The following is a 6,003-nucleotide window of genomic DNA, read 5'->3' as shown; positions in this document are numbered from 1 at the left end:
GCCTCCCGGATAGCTGGGACTAGAGGCATGCAGCGCTATGTCCGGCTGATTTTTTGTAGTTTTAGTAGAGATGGGGTTTCACTATATTAGCCGGGCTGATCTCCAATTTCTGACCTCAGATGATTCACCTGCCTCGGCCTCTCAAAGTGCTAGGATTTCAGGTGTGAGCCATGGCAATTGGCCTCTTCTTACCTTTTTCTGTTGCAGTTTGTTTCCAAAACCCCTTCGAAATGCATTATCTTCTTATGTTATCAATTCTCCTCAGCTTCTAATCATCAATCACTTTATGGTAAATATACAAAGCATCTAAATAAAAATAATTTTTAAATTCAATTATACTTGCCCATTTTACAAGAAAAAAAAAGTGTTATACAGCATGTGTGTCTTCTGTGGTTGGTACTGGGATAGAACCTGGATTTTGTCTTTACCTGGAATGCAAAGATGATAATTGAAATGCAGGCTCCAAGGAGCTCCTAGTCCAGTGGAAATGATAGAACACGCTAAGAACATGTTCAGAGATGTCTGAAACTGCCTTTCTTTCTCATTGGTGTGTGGGAGACTGTCATACTCCCTTAGTAAGTATGGCATTTAGGCAGGAAACTTAAATTGGAAGTAAAACCCCCTGATTTCTGAGAGCAGTCAGATGGTAGCTCCTGCCTGCCTTCCCAGCTAATTGCCTCCCATTAAGATACTGAGTGGGTACAGTACAGGGAAAGGATACAAGTAACTAAAGATGAACATGAGAAATTAGGGGCAGAGGATGCCAGGGAGTGAAGAAAAGGAAGCAGTGTAATTAAAAGAGGCAGTAGAGGGATATTTGTTGGTGGAACTAAGCAGAATGACTGAGGGTCCAGGCTCTGGAATCAAAATGCTTAGGTTTGTATCCAGCTCCTTTACCTATGAAGTCTTTGACCCTAGACAATCCTCTTGATCATGAGTATCTCTGTTTTCCTCATCTGTAAAATGGGGGTCATAAATTACTATCTTCATAGAGTTGTTGTGAGAATTAAATGAGATAATAGACATAGAACAGGCAGAGCCTGGGACACAGTAAATGCTTAATAAATATTGACCCACCTTATGTTGGTGGAAGATGTCTTAGGGTGATGCTTGTTGTCTTGGGCATAGTTAGCCATGTAAGACAGCCCGCTGGGAGGACCTGTGTGACTCAGCCACATGTGGGACACAGACAACAAGCTGCCTGCATAGCTCTTTGCCTTCCACCTCCAAGAGAGGAGGAGAGTTGTTTGCCTTGCTTCTTGCTCTACCCATAGCAGCTAGAATAGTGTCACTCACTGTGCAGATACTTAGTATATACTTATTGAATTAGTGATATATGAATGCATACTTAGGGTTTAATGCCTTATTCATCGGGAAAACTGCTACTACCTCCAAGAGAGGAGGAGAGTTGTTTGCCTTGCTTCTTGCTCTACCCATAGCAGCTAGAATAGTGTCACTCACTGTGCAGATACTTAGTACATACTTATTGAATTAGTGATATATGAATGCATACTTAGGGTTTAATGCCTTATTCATCGGGAAAACTGCTACTACTTTTTCGAGGCATAATTAAAATTCTTTGAACTCCTGTGGTCTACCCCTCCAGAACCCCCAAAAAGTTAGGCGCTTCTGCCTCTGCCTTTATTTACTCATATATCTTTTGTTGTTTTTGAGAGTCTTGCTCTGTTGCCTAGGCTCCAGCCTGGCGTGATCTCAGCTCACTGCAAGCTCCACCTACCGGTTCACACCATTCTCCTGCCTCAACCTCCTGAGTGGCTGGGACTACAGGTGCCTGCCACCACGCCCGGCTAATTTTTTGTATTTCTAGTAGAGACGGATTTCACCGTGTTAGCCAGGATGGGCTCGATCTCCTGACCTTGTGATCTGCCTGCCTCGGCCTCCCAAAGTGCTGGGATTACAGGCGTGAGCCACCTCACCCAGCCTATTTCCTCATATATCTTACATTATACTTTCATTTTAATTCCCACGCATATTTTCCCTATTAGACAGGAGAAATCACAGAGGCACGAAGTCTTTTAACCTTTGGAACAAGAATGCCTTGTAAGGAACTAAACGTAAGTTTTGTCTCCTCTGCTTTTGGAGGCCTTGGGGCTTGAATTATTGAGACACAAAAGCTAATCACCTCTCAGGAGGTGATAGATGGGAATCCTGGAATTTGGAGTTTGGGATTCATGGCAGCTTTCTAAATCCTATTGCCAAGGAAGGAGCTTTTGTGTCTAAAGGTCAAGAGAAAACTGCTGCCTGGAGAGGTGGCCCTGGAGACCACCTAGATAGTCACTTTAGCTGAGGGCATGAAAGGGCCTTTTGTCTGTGAGAAGTATGAATATAGTGCTTTTGTATTTTTACAGTTGAAATGGAAAGTGGGCTGGCCTCTGGTATTGCAGTCTGTGAGGTGCTAATGCTTCAGCCAGTCTGAGTAAAGGTGGATTGATGGTGGGGATTGAAGGGGAATGGTTTTATGTGATACAAAGGACTGAGCACTAAATGCTGCAGACTGGGAGATCCAGCAAGGGACATTCTCTGTTTATCATGGCATCAAAAGAATGGAGTCTCTCATGAAGACACGTTCCATCAAAGTACGACGCTAGCTGATGCGGTAAACTGGATCAGCAGCAGTGTCTGACACTGAGCTGCTGCAGGGCCTGGCTGACAGCGGAAGGCCAACTTTCAACAGCAACACTATGAGGCATACAGGAATAGCAGTGGGTGCTTTGATATCAGGGCTTACCTTAACTTGAAGCAGAAGTCAAATGGACCTCCCAGTTGGAATGTGTACACCCTCCAGGGTTCTCAGAAGAGCTAGAAGAAGGGAAAGGGGTCCCAAAAAAGAGACAACAGATTCCACACAAACCTAACATGAGGGGACTCAAGTCATTTTTCATTTAAATAGGAAAATTGAATATGCTGTCATAATTCTACCTTGAGTGTTGAGGAGTTGACACCAGCTACACATCAGTGGATCGACTTTAGTTTCTACCATACTGCTTGGCACGTGATGGGGTTCATTACATGATTAGAGTACTAACGCAAAATGTTCAATAAGATTTTCACAGATTCGATTAGGAACCCGTTTCGGTTTTCTTTTATATTCTGCAAACCCATGTTAAACAGGTTACTAAGATACAAAGACTGTTTTATGGTGTGCTCCATATACATACACCCAGTCTACCTGGACGCACCAGATGGTGATTAAAGAGGAGGTCAGGTTTACCTTGTAATGTCCAAATTACTGTGGCTCAAACTTTCATCTCATCTAATGACAGAAAATCCTTCATTTTATGAGGCCCGTCTCTGCAAGTAGGTCTTTGCGCCTCCCAGTCGGTCACATGTTCCACAAACCCATACTGCCCTAGCCATCCCTGTGGTGGCAGATTGCTCATCGTAGCTCCACCACTGTCACCCCTCATCTCCCACAACCCCAGGATTGATGCCACTGTAGCTGTGCTGGTCTCAGGGGGAGAAAGGCTTTTCTTCCTTTTGCTAAAGATGATCCCAAAGGTGGACACAGACCCTTTAATTTCCCACAGCATGATGAAGCCCAAACATTATTTTGCAGAATGTTTAAGGATATGAGAGAGGAATTATAAAACTGACAAACAAAAATGCCTACTAATTCTGAATGTTCTCAGAGTCCACAAGCCAGAGCATAGTCTGCCTTGGGCTCTTAGAGCGGCAGTCCCCAACCGTTTTAGTACCAGGGGCCGGTTTTGAAAAAGACAATTTTTCCATGGATGGTGGTGGGAGAGGGTTTTGGGATGAAACTGTTCCACCTCAGATCATTAGGCATTAGATTCTCATAAGGGGCACGCAACCTAGATCCCTCTCACGCACAGTTCACAGTGGGCTTCAAGCTCCTGTGCTGCCGCTGATCTGACAGGTGGTAGAGCTCAGGTGGTAATGCTTGCTTGCCTGCCACTCACTTCCTGCTGTGCAGCCCGGTTCATAACAGGCCATGAACTGCTCCTGGTCCACAGCCCAGGAGTTGGGGACCCCTGTTTTGAGAGTGCCTCCCTGTTCTCAAACTTGGACCTTCTAGCAGTGTCTGTTTATCTTTTCCCTTCAGGGGCAACCTCCAGCGGGTTCGCTCTGCTAAAAGTCCAGGCCCCAATCTCCAGGAGCCCAGGAGAGGACCACATTTCTCCCTCTGCCCCTCTAGTCTCAGGCCTGCCTCCCCATCCTCTTTTCCTGTTTATTTCCTGTGGGTAAACTCCAGCCCTCCCCCATTCATGGGGTCAGGCCTCTCCCTATGGTCTCTGTGATATCATCATATAAAAGCAAACTATCCAATGGGACATATTCTCCAAAATCTGCATTTGAATATTACTGTGTATGACAGAATAGCAGGCCAGTCTTTTAGCATTAAGCCTAGCCCAGTCCCATTATTTTTATAACATTTTATCCAGCATGAACTCAAAATCAGAACCACAGTTTCTCTGCAGTCCTAAAGTCTTCTCTCCCAATCTCCCATGAGAAGCTGTTTAAACAGGAAGCATGAGCATTTCTACTACAATAAACAATACCATACAGGCTAGGGTAGCCTACACCCGCACTTTAAAGGAAACATTTCCCCAAAGGCATAGTAAACTGCTGATATGTAGCTTTGCCCATAATAAAGACAATTTTTGCCATTACTGTGCAGAAAAGTTTAGCTCTCTAAAGATACAGCTGTCAAACCCGAATTCCTGAAAAGGATCTGGCTTAATACAAGCATATGTAACCTGGTCCATTTAGATAATTATCCCCAAACCAAGGATGAATCTGCCTCAAGATGAATGAAAGTTTCTACCTCCTGCAAAAACTATATGAAGATCTGAGATTACAACATTCAAGGCACCATCCCCACTCTAGCCTTCACAGATCTCAGGCCCATTTTTAATTAGGGCTCTGGTTGTAAGTATTGTGTGACTGCCTACCCCCAGTGGTCTCTGCTTTTCTTAAGGGTATCACTCACAAAAGGGAATATAGCCCTAAAAAGAGAGCATAAGGGAAACTGCTGCCTCCTTCCGGGCAATGCAGCCTTTTCCCTTTTCCACGACTACATAAATATGGAACTAATTTTGATTTATTTTTCTTGAAACTTAGATACCTGGCTTGTCAATAATAATTCAAAAATAATTTTATGAAGTTTTAAGAATTAGAGTTAGTCAAATAGTGAAATTGAGATTCTTTAGAGATTCAATTTCTGTAATTATAGGTCACAGAGAACTAAATGAATTCGGAGGTGTGGATTCTAATGGGTTTAGGTTGTACAGACTGTCAACTCAGATAAATGGAAATAAAAGGTGAACTTTCTCAATAAGTTTCTGAATAGACTTTAAGGTTTTGTAATGAACAACAGCTGGCAAGTGCTTACGTGTCTCTTTCCATTTATTTTGGCCACTAGCCCAAACAGTGAAAATAGATTTTTGCCAATCATAGACTTAAAAATCATCAATGGGGAATGCCATTTTAAATTTAAAAACACAAGTAGGTATGCAGTATACAGAAATGAGCCATAGAGAACTTTCTATTTTCTTGCCTTCAGTTCTAGTCATTCACATGTTTATTGCCTGCCATGTACCAGGCATTGTGCTAGGTCCTGAAGTAGAGAGCAAAACGAATAAGCAAAGCTGCCATGTCCTTACCTCCTGGTCGGGGAATAGAGGTGAGTGGGGTGACAGAATACACTGTTAACTAAAATATTAAAATAAAAAACCTGTTCTCAGTTGATAACAGATGTGTGGACCATGTTCAGAAAAGACAACTAACTCTACCCAGAAGGCTTCACAGAGAAGTTGCATTTCAGTTGAATCCTGAAAGGTGAATAGAAGGTCACCAAAAGAAGGGGAGATAAATTAATTATTTGTTTGTTGTTTATCTTTGTTACTAGACTAACTGTAAGTTCTGTGTGGGTAGGGACTGGATCTTGCTCAATGTCACATTTTTGGTGCTCAGTGCCTGAAAACACCTCAAGTGTTCTAAACTATCTGTTGACTAACCAAC

This window comes from Colobus angolensis, unplaced genomic scaffold (genome assembly GCF_000951035.1).
Source record: "Colobus angolensis palliatus isolate OR3802 unplaced genomic scaffold, Cang.pa_1.0 Scaffold174, whole genome shotgun sequence".
NCBI classification, from domain to species: domain Eukaryota; kingdom Metazoa; phylum Chordata; class Mammalia; order Primates; family Cercopithecidae; genus Colobus; species Colobus angolensis.
The sequence above is the reverse complement of the archived record's forward strand: the minus strand, read 5'-3'. Positions refer to the sequence as shown.